At 46.6% G+C, this 19,160-nt stretch overlaps 1 long non-coding RNA gene across 1 annotated transcript; it reads right to left on the minus strand.

Moving 5' to 3' along the window:
* Positions 1-163: 163 nt before the first annotated feature.
* On the minus strand, positions 164-5,916 carry LOC148144097 (uncharacterized). Its single transcript, XR_015751387.1, has 3 exons — positions 5,833-5,916; positions 4,957-5,031; positions 164-622 (listed from the first exon to the last, which is right to left on the minus strand). It is a non-coding gene; the product is annotated as an uncharacterized LOC148144097 (long non-coding RNA).
* Positions 5,917-19,160: the final 13,244 nt, after the last annotated feature.

Here is a 19,160-nt window from a genome sequence, read left to right on the forward strand (position 1 = left end):
GCAGGTGAATGGCCTCTCCCCCGTGTAGACCCGCTGGTGGGTCAGTAGGTTGGAGGAATTGACGAAGCCCTTCTCACACTCAGGACAGGAGAACGGCCTCTCCCCGGTGTGACTGCGCCGATGAGTCTCCAACACAGACGGGAAACACAAGCCTTTTCCGCAGTTGCCACACTTCCACAGTTTCTCCACGGGGCGGGATTCCTCGGGTTTCTTCATGGCTAAAGCTTCAGCTGCACACAAAGTTGTGTACAGGCCCTTCCTGCTGTGAATTCCTCTTTCCAGGCTCGTATATCTGTTTCAGGCTCCACACTCATTGCACTGCAACAGTAGGGTCTCTTATCCAGTCCCACTGATACTGAAAACGCACTCAAGCAGGAACCAAAAGCTTTGCTCCTTTTCATAGATCCATAGTTGAAAATTGTTGCGGTCTCAATGGATTGAATGACTGTCAGACATTGACATCAAAGTGAGGATTGAAGACACTGGATAGTCAGAGTCGGAAAGTGCGGCGCTGGCAAAACACAGCAGGTCAGGCAGCATCTGAGGAGCAGCAAAGTCTGTTTCGGGCATAAGCCCTTCATCTGCTGATGTTGAAACTTCCGTCTTCAGATCTTCAAATACTCTGTTAAAAAAGATTACAAAAGTCGTCACTATCAGTCCAGGGTAGAAATTCAGAACAAGGAATTTTACTTGCCGTTGAACATTCTTTTCTTTTGTTATTTCATAAATTCGAAAGCACCATCCCCCTCTCTCTCCCCTTCTGTTCTCACTCTGCTCTAACTAATTCTCCTGAAGGTGCTGATTCAGCATCTTACAGGGGCAGAGAAGCAAAACCGTCAGGACTGACATCACTGAATTTTGGATAACTCCACCTGAAAGTTAATATCTTTCACAACAACATTGGGATATTGCCAAGAGTGAGCAGGTCTGATTTTGGGGAGTAAAACAAGTGTAAATTCAGGTTGAACTTGCAATACAGCTTCTTGAGAAAAAACCAGACACGAAATGGTTAACATCCCGGGAAGTGGGAGTGGAATGAGATATTAAGGCTTTGACACAGACACCAGAGACAGACTGAACATACAGACGTGGCAAATATCTAGTGGAAAGCCAGAGTCAGAGATATACAGCACAGAAACAGTCCCCTCGGTCCAACTTGTCCACGCCAACCAGATATCCCAAATTAATATCGCCCCGTTTGCTAGCACCTGGCCTCATTCCTCTGTACCCTTCCAATTCATATACCCATCCAGATGCCTTTTAAATGCTGTAATTGTACCAGCCTCCACCACTTTCTCTGGGAGCTCATTCGTTGCAAGCACCACCCTCTGAATGAAAAAGATGCCCGAGGACCCTTTTAAATCTGCACCCCCACCCCACAGCCCTCACCCTGAACCTGTTACCCTCTAGCTCTGGACTCTCCCATCCCAAGGAAAAGGCCTTGTCTATTTACCCTATCCATGCCTCTCATGATTTTATAAACGTCTATAAGGTCACCTCTCAGCCTCCGGCGCGCAAGGGGAAACAGTCCTAGTCTGTTTGGCCTCTCGCTATCACTCAAACCCCCTGGCTACATCATTGTAAATCTTCTCTGAACCCTTTCCAGCTTCACAACATCTTTCCAATAGGAGGGAGACCTGAATTGCACACAATCTCCCCAAAATTGCAATGGTTCTGTTGGCCAATGGCAATTTAATTCCAAAATGTTAATTCCTTCATGAGAAGGGAATAATTGGCAATGTAGCTGTGAGAGGTCCCTTGCGGAAGAGTGAAGAACTGAATGAGAACTTTCCATTACGATGGAGAGCAACAGAATTGATACTGAGACTGGGGACTTAAATCTAAAGCAAGGAAATTACAGGCACAAACAGGCTGTAACAAATGAGGGCACATTATTGAAAGAAATGACTAACATTTAGATAGCACCTGGTGCAACTGCAATAGTTGTTCCATCCTGTCTGAAAAATAAAACAAAAGGTGGCCCAGCCACTGCGAACAAGGGATATTATGGTCAGGACTGGATCCAAAGAAGTGGCATACAAATTAGCTAAAAAGAAGCAGCTAATCTGAAGACTGGGAGCAGTTCAGGTTTCAACAAAAGGATTGATTAAAAAGGGAAAATGGGGGGGAAAAAAAGAGGGAAAAAAAGGATTGGTGAAAACAATTACAATTAGAAACAGACAAAGTTCTCATGTGGAACAAAGATGGCAGACCAATTAACCACATATGTTGCTTATATAATCACAAAAGGAGGGCACAAGTAACGTCCCCAAAATGTTGGGGAACACATGGTCCATTGAGAGCAGAATTGAAGGAACTGAGTAGTCATAGGGAAATGGTGTTGGAGAAATTGATGGGATTAAAAGTTTACAAATCCCCAGCACTTGGTAATCCACACCCCAGACTATGGCCCGAGATGCATCATGCAGTTGTCCAATTTAGGCTAATCTTAGCAGGACTTCAACACATAATGATAAGGTCTTTGGGAGTATTGCTTAACAAAGAGACCGTGGAGTCTAGGTTCATAGCTTCTTAAAAATACATTAGGAAGTGCGGTGGAGATGGTGGATTCATTAGTTATAATATTCCAAAGTTCTCTAGACGTGAGAAAGATTAATTGAGTTTATTTAAGACTGAGATAGGTAGGTTGTTGGTTGTCAAGGTGATCAAAGGTTATGGGGAGAAAGTGGGAGAATGGGGTTGAGAAACCAGTCAACCATGGTGGAGCAGACTCGATGGGCTGAATGGCCTCATCTCTACTCCTACATGTTATGGTCTTCTGGTTCCAGTGGATTTGAAAAATGCTAATATAACACCTGTATTCAAAAAGGGAGGGAGGCAATATGTGGGAAATTGCAGACCAGTTAGTTTAACACCAGTTGTTAGAATCAATTATCAAGGAAGCAATATCAGAACGTTTTGAAAGTCAAAACGCCATCCATCAGAGTCAGCATGGTTTTATGAAGGGCAAATCAGATTTGACTAAGTTCTTCAAAGATGTAACAAGCAAAGTGGCTATTGGTGATCCTGTAGATGTAATATATCTGGCCTTTCAGAAGGCATTTGCTGAAGTGCCACACAAAAAGTTAATTCACAGGTAGGATCATATGGGATTAGGGGTAATTTATCAGCTTCAATAGGTGACTGGCTGATCGGCAGAAGACAGACAGTCCGAATCTATGGCTTTTTTTTCTGGACAGCAAGATGTAACTAGTGAGGTGCCACAGGGTAGGGTCTTTGGACCCCAGCTATTTACAATCCACATTAGCGACTTGGATACAGGGATAAAAGGCTCTTTTGCCAAATTTGTGAATGACACAAAAATAGGTGGGACAGTAAATTGCAATAGGAAATAAGAACCTTACAAATGGATATAGATAGGTTAGGGGAGTGGGCCCAAATGTGGGGTTTAAGGTGGATAAGTGTGAGGTCATGCATTTTGGTCAAAAAAAGAAGGAAGGTGACCTACTGTCTAAACAAGGAGAGACTTTGGGGTGCTCTGGTGCAGAGGGATCTGGGTATCCTCATTAATGAGTCACAGAAAACTAGCATGCAGGTACAGTAGATCAGAAAGAAAGTGAATGCAATGTTGGCTTTGATAGCTAAAGGAATAGAATACAAAAGGTAAGAAAATGTTGCTGCAACCGTGGGCGGCACGGTGGCACAGTGGTTAGCACTGCTGCCTCGCAGCGCCAGAGACCCGGGTTCGTTTCCCGCCTCAGGCGACTGACTGTGTGGAGTTTGCACATTCTCCCCATGTCTGCGTGGGTTTCCTCCGGGTGCTCCGGTTTCCTCCCACACTCCAAAGATGTGCAAGTCAGGTGAATTGGCCATGCTAAATTGCCCGTAGTGTTGGGTAAGGGGTAAATGTAGGGGTATGGGTGGGTTACGCTTCGGCGGGTCGGTGTGGACTTGTTGGGCCGAAGGGCCTGTTTCCACACTGTAAGTAATCTAATCTAAAAAAAAACTATACATGGCATTGCTGAGGCAGGACCTGGAGGATTGTGCCCAGTTTTAGACCCTTATTTCCCCTTATATGGTTATGGTAGGGGATTTAACTGTCCAAACATAGACCGGGACTGCCATAGGTTTAAGGATTTCGTTGGAGAGGAATTTAAGTGTGTACAAGAAAATTTCTGATTCAGTATGTGGATGTACCTGCTAGAGAAGGTGCAAAACCTGACTTACTCTTGGGAAATAAGGCAGGGCAGGTGACAGAGATGTCAGTGGGGGAGCACATTGGGTCAGCGTCCATAATTCTATTAGTTTTAAAATAGTGATGGAAAAGGATAGACCAGATCTAAAAGTTGAAGTTCTAAATTGGAGGAATCCTAAGTCTGACAGTATTAGGCAAGACCTTTCAAAAGCTAATTGGGGGTAGATGTTCGCAGATAAAGGGACGGCTGGAAAATGGGAAGCCTGCATAAATGAGATAATGAGGAGACCAGAGATGTTATATTCCTGTTGGAGTGAAAGGAAAGTCTGATAGGTGTAGGGAATGCTGGATGACTAGAGAAATTGAGGGTTTGATTCAAAAAAAGAAGGAAGCATATGTCAGGTATAGACAGGATAGATCGAGTGAATTCTTAGAAGAGTATAAAAAGGTACAAAGTATAAACAAGTATACTTAAGAGAGAAATCAGGAGGGCAAAAGGGGACATGAGATAGCTTTGGAAAATAGGGTGAAGGAGAATCAAAAGGGTTTTTACAAATACATTAAGGACAAGAGGGTAACTAGGGAGAGAATGGGGCACCTCAAAGATCAGCAAGGTGGATTGTGTGTGGAACCGCAGAAAATGGGGGAGATACTAAATGAGTATTTTGCATCAGTATTTCCTGTGGAAAAGGTTATGGAAGATATAGACTGTAGGGAAATAGATGGTGACATCTTGAAAAATATCCATATTACAGAGGTAGTGGTGCTGGATATCTCGAAACACAAAGGTAGATAAATACCTGCGACCTTATCAGGTGCCCCTCGAACTCTGTGGGAAGCTAGGGAAATGATTGCTGGACCCCTTGCTGAGATATCTGTAAATCAATAGTCACAGGAGAGGTACCAGAGGTTGGTTAACTTCTGAACTCAATTTTTCTTGCTAATGTACCATTGCCTTGCTGATTGCTTGTTGTTCCTGTCTGACAACTGGCAGTGATTGGTGTAGGAGGACGCTGAGGCCCCTTTGTACGCCCATTCCTGATGAAAGACCCATGCCCAAAACGGCGACTCTCCTGCTCCTCCGTTGCTGTCTGACCTGCTGTGTTTTTCCAGCACCACATTTTTCGACTCTGATCTCCAGTTCTCACTTTATCCACATCCCAATATATCACCATTTAAATAATGCACCTCCTTTCTGCTTTCTTTTTTGGCAGCAAATGCTATAACTTCACATTGTGGTACTGTATTTGCCATGTGTTTGTCAACTGTGGACTTCTCTACATCGGGGAGATCAAGAGTAAACTTGAGGAACGGTTCGCCGAACATCTCAGCCGGGTCCGCAGAGACTGACTGGTCCTCCCAGTCACCACCCATTTTAATATCCCATCTACAGTTCCCCCTACACTCTCCCCCACCGCCCACTCCGCCACGAAGAAGGTTTACACCCAAAACATCGCCTTGTCCACCCCCTTATGCTGCCTTGGTTAGTGTGTTCTTGAGTCTCCTGCCGATGTATTTTGCCAATTGAGACACAGACCTGGACCAATTTTTCCAGAGTATGTCTCTGCCTGGATTCACTCCTTTTCCTTTCAGTTGCTGCAAGCCAACAACCGAACCCCAGAATGAAAAAAAGTGAAATGGAAAAAGTGGGTGAGAAAAGGGACTACCATACTCACAGATGTTGGACGGAGAAAGCAAGTTATAGTCTGGGGTGAAGCTCAATCCACATTCCAAAGAGAGGAGCACTAGCAGCAGCTTCAGAAGCTCGTAGTCCAACTTCCGCATTCAGACAATGCGGTGGCTCTGATTGGCAGGAAGACCAATCTCCTTCTGGTCCTCCAGGGCTTCCGATTGGTCCATCAAAAACAGGTCGCGCGCCTTTCGTTTGGGCAGCGATGAGCATGCGCACTGCGTTGCTGACACCAGCAAATATTGGCAATATACTCTTGTGGGGATGCTAGTTTTACGGACAGATTTTAAGTGTCCAAATGCAAATAGGAAAACAAAGATGGGGCAACAATTTTGTTCCCCCGTGGCTCGACATTTTATTGCTTTTGCATGTTGTCTGGCTGATCAACTTTTGTATGTCTTTTCCGCATGTTTGGGGGGGAGGGGAGCCCAGAACGAGAGGGCATAGGTTGAGGATGAGAGGGGAAAGGTTACTGAGGATCTTAAGGGCCAACCTTTTTGCACAAAGGGTGGTATGTGTATGCAATGAAGTGGTGGAGGCTGGTACAGTTACAATATTTAAAATGCATTCTCATAGGGCTATGAATAGGAAAGATTCAGAGGGAAATGGGCCAAATGCTGGCAAATGGGTCACTAGATTAATTTAGTTTGTTTCTGTGCTATACAAATCTATAACTCTATTTTGACATAGTCAGAACCAATTTCATGAGACTAAGAATAGGCCATTCTCCCCTTACAGCCTGTCCTGAGCTGTGGCCTAACTGCGCCTATTTCAATGCAAGTTTCAGAAGAATACAGCAGCTCTTAAAAATTGAACATGCTTTCAGACTTTAATGATGTTTCTGAATGTATCATTTTAGCTATTCTCAATTTTAAAGATCAGCCATTTGTCACCCGTCCTGACTCCCAGTTGAGTCATCACCATCTATTCTCTCTCTTTTCTGAAAAGGCCTTGATACAGTGATCAAAGAGGGCTCGAGGCATGAGAAAGGATGGGGAGAAAAGAGAGAGAATGGATGAGAGGGCAGAGGGTGGTGTGTAGAGAAACAGAAAATGGACAGGAACAGAGGGTGGGGTCTAGAGAAAGATTGGGGGGCAGAGGTTAGTGGGGGGAGCAAGAGAAAGACCTGCAGGGCAAAGGGTAGGGGGCAAAGTGAGAGAATGGGGCAGCAGTAAATGGTGGAGGGGGACAAGAGAGAATGGGGTACAGAGCATTGTGGGGGAGAGAAAGAGTGGAGTGCAGAGTGTGAGGGGAGAGAGAATATATGGGAGTCAGTGGATGGCAGGAGAATGGACAGAGGGCAGAACGTGGGTGGAGAAAGAGAATATATGGGGGAACAGAGGGATGGAGAGCAGAGGATTTGGGGGAGAGAGAAAATGCATAGTGAGTCAGAAGATGGGAAGGGGGACTGGACAGGGGCGCAGAGGGTGGGGGTGAGAGAAAGAAAGAGAGAGAGAGAATGGACGGTGTGCCGGGAGTGGCGAGGGAATGGACAGGGGTGCCGTGGGTGGCACGGGGGAATGGAGAGGGGGGAGCCATGAATGGCGGGGGAGAATGGATGGGGGTGCTGTGGGTGGCAGGGAGAATGGTCAGGGGATGCTGTGGGTGGCAGGGAGAATGGTCAGGAGATGCTGTGGGTGGCAGGGAGAATGGACAGTGGCACTGTGGTTGGCAGGGGGTAAGGCCGGAGGCACTGTGGTGGTGGAGGAATGGACAGGTGGTGCTGTGGGGATGTTTGGGTCTTGGAGGGAGATGGTGGTGGTGAAAGCATCCCACTCACTCCCAGCATCCCCTTCTCTGCACACATGTGGTGCACATTTTTGTTAGTCTGGATGGGATGCTGTTTGGAGGGTCAGTGTTGACTCGATGGGCCAAATGGCCTGCTCCCACACTGTAGGGATTCTATGATTAGGAGAGCTGTCAAACCAACAGCTTCTCATTGGTGAAGTAAAAGACCAGGAGCCAATCTTTAAGCAGTTTTCCATTTATTCACTCAAACTGCCCTTTCAATTGAATTCCTTGAATTTAATGTGTTCCGTTGTAGTTTAATTATGATCCATGAAAAGCAACATCCAGTCACATCTGAGGGCAGAACCAACTCAACTGACTGAACAAGTGTAACAACTCTTCTGTATGCACTTTAGATGTGACATGCTCTCCCTCTCTCTCTGTTGACCCAACGGGATTACCAGGGTTAGAATTACCACTCTCAAAATACAATTGCTGATCTACTGTTTGCTTCTGCTGCTTAACATAAGGATTTAAAAGCTGCTAGCCTGATCTCGCAGAAAGCACAAAAACAGGCTGTTCACTTGTGCCTGCGCAGAGATAAAATTTCATTTGGAATAGATCACAAAATAACAACAGGTGCCAATCCCACAACTCTGTGTTACACATGGAGGGAGGGGAGGGAAAGTAAAGTGTTTTACTCTCAGACCTTAGAGGGGAGGACAAAGTTTCAGCCAGTGGGAAGTTAAAATTAAACCCTGTGCTGTTTTCTGTTATAAAAACTCAAACCACATGGATTTGGTGGGATTAAAAAATGAAGGAAAAGGAGCTTGCAAAGTTTCCAAGCCCCCACAACACACACACACATTTCCCACTGCTCAGCCGGATACAGTGCTGCTCCCCTCTGTTTAGGAGTAAACTCTGGAAAGGTGGTGGTATTGATAGTGAGGAGGATGGTCTCCGGCTACACTTTGATACCAATCAGCTGGTAAATGGGGCAGAGAGATGGAATTTAATCTCCAGGCATTCTGGGAAATGTAATAATGGAAGAAAGTAATCAATAAATAGTAGGTCCCTATAGAGTGCTGAGGAACAAGGGAACCTTGCTGTCCAAGTCCAGAGATCCCCGAAGGTATCAGTACAGATAAAACGAGGGAGTGAGGAAGGCATAGATTTGTATTTTTTTCATACAGAGGGTGGTACGTGTGTGGAATGGGCTGCCAGAGGAAGTGATGGGAGCTGGTACCATTATAACATTTAAAAGGCATCTGGTTGGGTATATGTATTGGAACCAATGAGAGAGATATGGGTCAAATACTGGCAAATGGGTCACGAGATTAATTTAGGATATCCAGTCAGCATGGGTGAGCTCGACTGCAGAGTTTGTTCCTGTGCTGTATGACTCTACCCGCCTAGTTCAATGCAAGTTTCAGAAACATGTCTGCAGCTTTCTGCTTTTCGACATTAACAATGTTTCTGAATATGTCATTTCAGCTGTTCTCAATTTTAAAGATCAGCCATTTCTTGTGCTCCCCTGTCTTCCAGGTTGAGTCATCACCATCCATTCTCTCTCTTTCCCGAGAAGGGCTTGATACAGCAATCAAAGAGGGTTCGAGGTACGAGAAAAGATGGGGGGAAGGTAGAAGGGAGAGAGAATGAACAGGGGTGCAGAGGGTGGGGGGGAAGAGGGGGAGAGAGAGAGAGAGAGAGAGAGAGAGAATGGATAGGGGAGCAGAGGGTAGGGGGAGAGTGAGAGAAAATGGATAGGGGACAGAGGGTGGAGGGGAGGAGAAAGACTTGGGGACAAAGAATGGGGGGCAGAAAATGAGGGGGAGAGAGAGAGAATGGCTGGGCAGAGAGATTTGGTGAGTGCAGACTGTAAGGAGAGAGAGAAAATGCATGGGGACAGTGGGCTGGGATAGTGACAGCTCAAATCCCACCTTACCCAGGAATGGTGTCAGTGTTCCATGAACTGGAACCCACTCCATCCACAGCAGACTTGGGTGCAGTCGTTTCTCAATAGACAGTAGATTCATATAATCCATACGGGCCATTCGGCCCATAAAATTCAGACTGACCTTCCAAACAGCATCCCACCCACTTTCCCTGCAGTTCCCCATAGTGAACCCACCCTAGGTTGCAGATGCCTGGACACTTCAGCATGGCCAATCCACCCTAAACGTCAGATGGTTAGACTGTCAGAGGAAACTGGAGCACCCAGAGTTCACCCACGCAGACACAAAGGTGAGAACATGCCAAAGTCCACACAGAGAGCTGCATGAGAGTGGAATTGAACCCAAGTCCGTGGTACTGTGAGGCAGTGGTGCTAACCACTGAGCCACCGTGCCACCTAGAGGTTTGAAGTTCTGCTTTGTCTTTGTAGCTTCTGACTTCTCATGAGCCTTCAGCAGCGGCTCTCTCCTCCTGACATTGTTAGACCACGCCTTTTCCATTTCTCCAGCCCTGAGCACACCGGTTCCCAAATCCTGGCGCCAGGCAGACACTGATGCAACCTGGTCTTCTGCTGCCAACTGCAGAGAATGGTGACAATCCCTGCCACTATTCTCTCCCTGACCACCACTGCCCCCTCCCCAACATTGTTCGTACTCCAACCACGCAGCCAGTTAGCTCCTCACTCGTGCAGACCTCTCTCAGATCCCCTTTATTAGATTAGATTACTTACAGTTTGGAAACAGGCCCTTCGGCCCAACAAGTCCACACCGCCCCGCCGAAGTGCAACCCACCCATACATCTACCCCTTACCTAACACTACGGGCAATTTAGCATGGCTAATACACCCGACCTGCACATCTTGGGACTGTGGGAGGAAACCGGAGCACCCGGAGGAAACCCACACAGACACGGGGAGAATGTGCAAACTCCATACAGTCAGTCGCCTGAGGTGGGAATTGAACCCGGGTCTCTGGTGCTGTGAGGCAGCAGTGCTAACCACTGTGCCACCGTGCCACCCGTTCTGTCTGACTTGTGCTGACATCCTCCTGACCCTGTCCACTGACCCAGTCAGAAGGCTTTGTCCGTAGAGGAAAGACCATCTCCCAGAATAAAGTGTCCAGTTAACTTTCCCCTTTTCCCCCAACGTGTCTGCAACCCGGCTTCCAGCTGCATCTTTCTGAGCCGAAGGTCCACCAGCCTGTGTTTGCCCTGGATCACAGCATCCAGAGCGTCTCAACTTCCGCAAATCGAAAGACAAGGCCCACCCTGCCCTCTCCAATGTGTATTGTGTAACTGCTTAATCATTTCTGGTGGCTGAGCGGAGGCTGATAGCCAAATTTGGAACCCCATGAGGGTGGCCTCAACTGGGACATTGGGTTCATGTCACACGACAGGTGACCCCACTACACTATACACTCTCTCTCTCTCACTCTCATACTCGCACTCAGACACACACACATGCACACACCCTCTCACAGGCTTATACTCCATTATTCACACACTTTACTAAGCACGCACATACACAGACACACACATCAGTCTATGGTGTGAATTTGCAATTGCAGGATTTTAATTGTAAGTACATTCTATTTTGCTCAAAAAACGCACAATCTTCAGACAGTCTATCCATGTAATATGTTATAAATTCTACGATGGAAATAGAACCAGTCTGACTCAAAATTGGGATACAGACAGACTCTGACATGAGTGAATCTCATGGGATATTTTTTTCCCAGAATATGGTTTCATCATTAGATTCTGAACTCTAGATTTCTGACTGAATTTGAATTCTGCCATCTGCCACAGTGTGATTCGAACCCAGGAGTCCCCAGAGCTGGGTTGATAGTCCAGTCGATAATGGCACTCGGCTGTCATTCCTTCAATCACCCTGCAATGGCCTCCACAGATGGGAGGAGGGGGTTAAGCCCTTCCCACACTGACAGCAGGTGAGCAGGCTGTCTCTGGTGTGGGACCCGCTGGTGCGTCTGCAGGCTGGAAGAATCAATGAATTTCTTCCTGCATTCAGAGCAGGTGATTGGCCGCTCCCTGTTGTGGACCCGCTGGTGAGCTTCTAAAATCTCAAAACAAATAATCAAGAAAGAACCCACTCTATTCACTACCGCAAACTTACAGCATGGCTACACATTAAAAACTATGCACTTCTCTGTTCCTGTGCTGTGAGCTCTCCCACACAGATTCCACCAAGACCAGTTGTGAATTTTGCTGTTTGTTAATTTTTCCTAGACGCAATCCAATGTTCAGAGATACATGATTTCAAACAACAAAGGCAGTAACTACATAGATTCACTGCTGTGTCAGCTAGCAGTGTAGGATTTTCTCTCTCTCTCTCTTTCAGACCATGTGCTCGCTGCCTTTAGCTGTCTTTCTCTCTTTTAAAAGTGCTGTTGACTTGATTTTTTTACTCCAAAGCTCCAAAACAATGCAACAGTATATAAAACAGTAAGTGCTGCTCCTGGAATTCAAGGAAATCGCCTCCAACACTGAAAATATCTTTAAAAAAGAGCAGCTCTTACAGCCACAAATTTTCCGGTCCTCCATCTTGGATTAGTTCTTGGTGAACATTCCCATCTCCCAGGTTACAGTTATTCAAATAATCTGCTTTTGTATTTTTGCTACCAAAGTGGATAACCTCACATTGATCCACACTAAACTGCTCCTGCCATACATTTACCCACTCACTCAGCCTGTCCAAATAACGCTGCATCCTCCTCACAGCTCACCCTTCCACCCAGCTTTGTGTCATCTGCAATTTGTGATATATTCCAATTAGTTTTCTCATCTAAATCACTGACATATTCTATGAATACCTGGGGTCCTAGTCCCAATCCCTGCAGTTCCCCAATCATGAATCATTATACAACATTGATCTGACGGATCCTCCCTGACTGACCGTACAAATAGCAGATGTTAGCCTGATGTTCATAATTGACAGAGACCTGATAAGCAATTATGAACCACTGAAATACTAAATCACAGAAGCAGGCCATTCAGCCCATTGTGTCCATGCAATTCTCTAAATGAGCTTTCTGACCTTGTGCCATTTTCCTGACATTTCCTTGGAAACTGGTACATTGCTTGTCATCAAATAATTGTCCAATGCCCTTAATTGAACCTGCTTCAACCACTTCTCCATGCAATGTCTTCCAGATCTATTTACTTACTATGTGAAATTTCTTTCTCACATCACATTTTCTTTCTTGTCATCAACTTCAAATTTGCGTTCTTATTCTCAATGCTTTTACCATGGTGAACAGTTTTTCACTGTCTTTTCTGGGTATGATTTTCGTCATGATTTTCAAACCTTCTTTTAAATCTGGCTTCAGAGAGCAGTCCATGAGGCCAAGCCCATCAACAATTCCAGCCTCGGGCGACTGTCTGTGTGGAGTTTGCACATTCTCCCCGTGTCTGCGTGGGTTTCCTCCAGGTGCTCCGGTTTCCTCCCACAGTCCAAAGATCTGCAGGTCAGGTGAATTGGCCATGTTAAAATGCCCATTGTGCTAGGTGCTTAGTCAGAGGGCAATGTGGACTTCAGAGAGTCAGTGTGGACTTGTTGGGCTGAAGGGCCTGTTTCTACACTGTAGGGAATCTAATCTAATAAAACAATACAGAAACAACCGAGCATCTAAAAGGACGGCCCCTCAGTCATCACTGTGAGCCCCACAGCAACCATTGTTACCTGGTCGGTAATATTGACCCACAGTTTGGAAAACTGTGATTTTCGCTACGACTACAAAGATTGAATGTTTTTTTTAAGGCAGTTGTTGCTGAGAAGTTTAATCCTTTCTGTCCAGTAGGAAGTCAATGATGTATTTGGGTTTGAATGACATGTGGAGCAAGTGGATCACCGCTCCCTGGTATGCATGAGAGCATTACATTCCAGATTAAGCAGGGAATTGGATCTCTTCCTACAGCCCATACATACCTCTGGTAACTTCCCAGGGGACTGTGCTTGTGTGGCACAGGTCAGATCATTGGCTGGCTTAGAATGTTTTAGAATGTTACAGTACATAAGGAGGCCATTCAGACTATGATGTCAATAATCGTTCCTGAAACACCCACCCACTCTCCATCTCTATCTCCACCATCTTGCAACTGTCCAGCATCCTCGGTAGTATAGTGGTTAGTATCCCCACCTGTGACTCAGGAGACTGGAGGATTTGATATTTTTATGGATGTCTTGTAGCACAGAGGTAGTGACCCTAACTCTAGATCGGGTTCAAGTCCTGGCTGCTCCAGAGTTCAAAAGTTCACAAATATAAGAGCAGAATTAGGTCATTTAGCCCATCAAGTCTGCTCCGCCATTCAATCAAGACCTCTCATCAACCCTTTTTCCTGCTTTTTCCCCAAACCCTTGAAAGGGTTCAGAAAAGATTTACATGGATGTTTCCAGGGTTCGAGAATTTGGGAGAAGCTTAATGGTCCAGGACTGTTTTCCCTGGAGCTTCAGAGGGTAAGGGGTGACTGTATGAAGGTTTATTAAAAAATGAGGGGCATGGATAGGATAAACACAAAAGGTGTTCAAAGTCTGTGAGAAGATTTGTAGCTCAGGTGCTCGTTGTTGTGGTTCTGTTCGCCGAGCTGGGAATTTGTGTTGCAGACGTTTCGTCCCCTGTCTAGGTGACATCCTCAGTGCTTGGGAGCCTCCTGTGAAGCGCTTCTGTGATCTTTCCTCCAGCATTTGTAGTGGTTTGAATCTGCCGCTTCCGGTTGTCAGTTCCAGCTGTCCGTTGCAGTGGTCAGTATATTGGGTCCAGGTTGATGTGCTTATTGATTGAATCTGTGGATGAGCGCCATGCCTTTAGGAATTCCCTGGCTGTTCTCTGTTTTGGCTTGTCCTATAATAGTAGTAACAGTCTTAAATAAACTCAATGAATCTTTTCCATGTTCAGAGATCTTCAGAATATTGTAACTAATGAATTCACTATCTCCGCTGCCACTTCCTTCAGGACCCTAGGATGTAGGCCATCAGGCCCAGGGGACCTGTCTGTCCTCAATCCTACTAGTTTGCTGTGTACCTTTTCCCTATCGATGTTAGTTGTTTAAGTTCTCCCCTTTCTATAGCCTCTGACTTGTCCATTTCAATAGGAATTGTTCTGTTGTCCTCCAACGTGAAAACTGAGGACAAGTATTGATTTAGCATCTCTGCCATTTCAGTATTCTCCCATTAACTCACCGTTTTCATTTTCCAAGGTATCAATACTTACCTTAGCGACTTTGTTCCCTTTACCGTACCAACAGAAGCTTTTGCTGTTCTCTTTGATTTTTAGTGCAAGGTTTCTTTTGTAATTTATCTCATCTATTTTAATTGATTTTTTTTAGTATCCCTTTGTTTATGTTTGAAAGTTCAATGTTTCACCCATCCAGAGGTCTGGAATACTATTTCTGAACAGGCTGAAACGATTTTTAAAAAGTCAAAACTTTTTTCAAACCCCTTCATGTGGCTGGGGGCCGGCAAAACGATCGCCCCGCCCCCATCGTCTCCGATTGGTTGGTGGACTCCTCCAACCACGCCCCCTCCGGTGAAGACGTCATGCACCGGAACCCCGCCCCTTGAGAGCTGGCGCATGTGCAGTGTTGGTCCTGCAGCGGGACAAAGACAGTGTTACTGTTTGTGGGAGAGGAATGGCGCTGGCGGCTTAAGGAACAAGAACAGAGACCGCTGGAAAAGCTGAGCATCCCTGGCTGCATGTGTGGGGAGAAATCCGAGGAGGTGTTTCGGGTCCGGTGATCCTCCTTCAGAACAGGACCAGGTTTCAGGAACATCCCGGGGAGGTCGCCAGGCCCGAGCGCCAAGACCTGGCTCCTGCCCCCGGGGAGAGGAGACGGTGAGACAGGGTAGGATTGGGAACCGCGGGAGGAGGGAGACTGGGGAGTTTATAAACTCCTAGGGGGAGGCCTCAGGCCTCGAATAAAATCCTCACAGGCCCAGTGTTTACTTCACGAGGGAAGGACCTCGCGGGTTGCCCGGCAACGGCCGCCATCTTTGTGAGGGTAAGGCGCATGTTGTCTTGGGGCGGGGAGCGTGGGCGGCCATCTTGGTGAGGGCACCATCAACTGTTATTTCTGGGAAAGACTTCCGGCCGTGTGTCAGCCCCGGCCTTGGCTGAGCTTAATTCCCCACACTGTCCAGCGACGTGCAGGTTAGGGTGGATCGGCCGTGCTAAATTACTGCTAATGCCCAAGGATGTTCTGGTTAGTGTTTATCGGCCACACTAACTTACTCTGATGAAGGGCTCCTGCCCGAAACGTCAATTTTCCTGCTCCTCGGATGCTGCCTGACCTGCTGCGCTTTTCCAGCAACACTTTTTCAGTTCTTTCCGTCTGTTGTAGGGTTCCGCTGTCGGACTAGCTCCGCCCCGTTATGACGTCACAACACGGAAGTGACCCTATCAGTTTCAATGTGAAACACCCTCCTCTAGGCAACTCCTCATCCTGGGAGGGAGAGAGGGAAGGGGGAATCAACTGGAGTGAATCTAGGGAGGGAGCAGCCTCTGCAAACTCGGGTATCTGGCTTAAATACCCGGGCGAGGAGGGACGGATGATAGCGATTCCCGCAAATAAATGCATCGGGTACAAGTACAGCGCATGCAATAATCCACATTGCAGCTTCAAGCCAGCTGCAATAGTTTTACATCCTCTGTTCTTCCTCTGTCTTGGCTCCTGCATTTCGGCTTCCTTCCCCCATTCCCACCCTGGACCCGAGACATTGGTGCTTCCAAGCTGACACTCATAAGTTCGGGTTGTCCCTCCATTCTTTCTCAATTTTCAAAACCCACAAAAGACAACTTTCCCAATCTTCTGAGCATTGGAGATGGGAGGTTACATTGAGACTGGTTAGGCCGCTTTTGGAATATTGTGTGCAGTTCTGGTCACCCTCCTATCGGAAGGATGTTGTGAAAAAAGATGACAAGGATGCTGCCAGAATTGGAGCGTTTGAGCTTAATTGGTTGGTGCTGTTTTCACGAGTGTGCCGAAGGCATTTGTACACATTTATAAAATCATGTAAGGCATGGATTGGTTAAATAGACAAGGTCTTTTCCCTGGATTTGCGGGAGTCCAGAACTAAAGGGTAATAGCTTTAGGGTGAGGTGGATGAGCCAAGAATGAAAAGAAACCTAAGGGCAACTTTTTAATTCACAGTGTAGTGAATGTAAAGAACGAGCTGCCAGAGGGAATGGTGGAGGCTGGTACAATTACAATATGTGAAAGTCCTTGCGAGATCAAGAATTTATCAATCTCTGCCTTGAAGACATTTAACATGCTGGCCTTCACTGTCCTCTGTGGCAATGAATTCCACAGGCCCACACTCTATGGCTGAAGAAATGTCTCCTCATTTTTGTTCTAAGTTGACCCCCTCTAATGCTCAGGTTGTGCCCATGGGTCCTAGTCTCCCTGCCTAATGGAAACACCTTCCCAGCATCCACCCTTTCTAAGCCATGCATTATCTTATAAGTTTCTATTAGATCTCCCCTCAACCTTCTAAACTCTAATGAATACAATCCCAGGATCCTCAGCCATTCATCGTATGTTAGACGTACCATTCAGTGATTCTTCTACTCTGCTGGCCCACCGGGGGCTCCACTCTGGGGAGAGGTCCTTCAGCTGCCCAAAGTGAGGGAAGGCCTTCAGCAATTCCTCTGTCCTACTGAGGCACCAGCGGATCCACACGGGCGAGAGGCCCTTCAGCTGCCCTGAGTGCGGGAAGTGCTTTACCCAGGCTTCCCACCTGCTGACCCACCAGCGGGTTCACATGGGTGAATGGCTGTTTACCCGCTCTGAGTGCGGGAAGGCCATCGGTGACTCGTCAGACCTGAGGAGGCACCAATGTGTCCACACCAGAGAGAGGCCGTTCCCCTGCCCTGAGTGCAGGCAGAGGTTCACGTTGTCCTGCAACTTGCAGGGGCACCAATTCTCCCAACAGTCGGATTCTGCCAGCGATGCTGCTGTGGCTCACCACCAGTCTTGATTCCTCGGCATTATGATCTGCCTTCAAATTGGTCAATTGGTTCACTCAGCTGTTATTGGTATGATGTGAATTCAGTCCTGAGATTGAGTCAACTTTACAGTGGTCTCCTAAAAAGCTGGAAATAAATTTCTAGGACCTTTGCAGTTGTAGAGTCATTGAGTCCAACAGCAAGGAAACAGACCTTTCGGTCCAACCAGTCTATGCTGAACATAAGCTGAAGATATGTTGCTGGAAGAAGGATTCCTGAAGAAGGGCTTATGTTCGAAACGTCGATTCTCCTGTTCCCTGGATGCTGCCTGACCTGCTGCGCTTTTCTAGCAACACATTTTCAGCTCTGATCTCCAGCATCTGCAGACCTCACTTTCTCCTATGCTGAACATAACCCAAACTGAACTCGTCCCACCTGCCTGCTCCCAGCCCATATCCCTCTAAGCCTTTTTTATTCATGTACTTATCCAAATCATTACAAATACCAAAGGAATTCACTCCTCTTAATCCTTTATTTCCAAAAGCAATTAGGAGTCTAACTGCTTCCTCCCCCACCTCCCCCTAAGCCTTTGCCCTCTAGTTCTGGACTCTCCCAACCCAGGGAAAAGACCTTGTCTCTTTATCCTTTCAACGTCCCACATGATTTGATAAACCTCTATAAGGTCACCCCTCAGTCTCCAATGTTCCAGAAAAAACAGCCCCAGCCTATTCAGACCCTCCCTGTAGCTCAAACCCTGGCAACCTCCTTGTGAATCTTGAAACAGTTCAGAAAAGATCTACAACATCCCTTCTAGAGCAAGGAGATTGGTTAGACCACTTTTGGAATACTGTGTGTATAATGTCCTGTACAGTTGCAACATGACCTCCTAAGTCCAATACTCGATGCTCTGACCAATAAAGGAGAGCGTGCCAAATACCTTCTTCACTATTCTACCTACAACTCCATTTTCAAAGAACTATGAACCTGCGCCCCAAGATCTTTGTTCAGCAATACTCCCCAGGATCTTACCATTAAGTGTATAAGTCCTGCCCTGATTTGGCTTTCCCAAAATGCAACACTTAAGTAAACTACATCTGCAGAAAAAAACACATGGTCTTTTAAAGGGATCACGCAATGCTTTCCCCATTTTGCAATTTTACACATACCACCAAATTCGAAATTCTTGCCACCCAACCTACAATTACAGAGGAACCGCGATTATCCAAACGAGATGGGCGGGCACTATTTCATTCAGATAACTGATTGTTTAGTTAATTGATTCAATGCCTGTCCTGTGGGGCTCAGTTTTCTGAAGTTTCCTTCTTCCTCGCTCTGCCTGCCTTGCTCCCTCTGTCTGTCTCAGGGTTTGTTTCTGAGCAGACACACACTTTTATGTGTAAGGGACTTGCAGCATTTCTGAAGCCCCAGGCGCCCCCCAATTTTCCCGCCCCCATCAGCTCCCATGAGTATCCCGCCGGCCCCCTATCCCCTCTCTGGAGCAGCCGGACTGGACACCAACAGTAAGAATGCTGCTGCCGTTGGTGGGGGTTAAGTCTCAAATAGTGCACACACTACTTTTATTCGCAACAGGTTCCACCTTTGCCCTGTACAGGATAATGCAAGCGGGCATCAGAGCCGCCCTGCTTTTGCCACGGGACTATGCCTACATCAGGAAACT

The sequence above is a fragment of the Chiloscyllium plagiosum genome, unplaced genomic scaffold (assembly GCF_037043375.1).
Source record: "Chiloscyllium plagiosum isolate Xiang-an unplaced genomic scaffold, Cpla_swu_hap1 HiC_scaffold_27, whole genome shotgun sequence".
NCBI classification, from domain to species: domain Eukaryota; kingdom Metazoa; phylum Chordata; class Chondrichthyes; order Orectolobiformes; family Hemiscylliidae; genus Chiloscyllium; species Chiloscyllium plagiosum.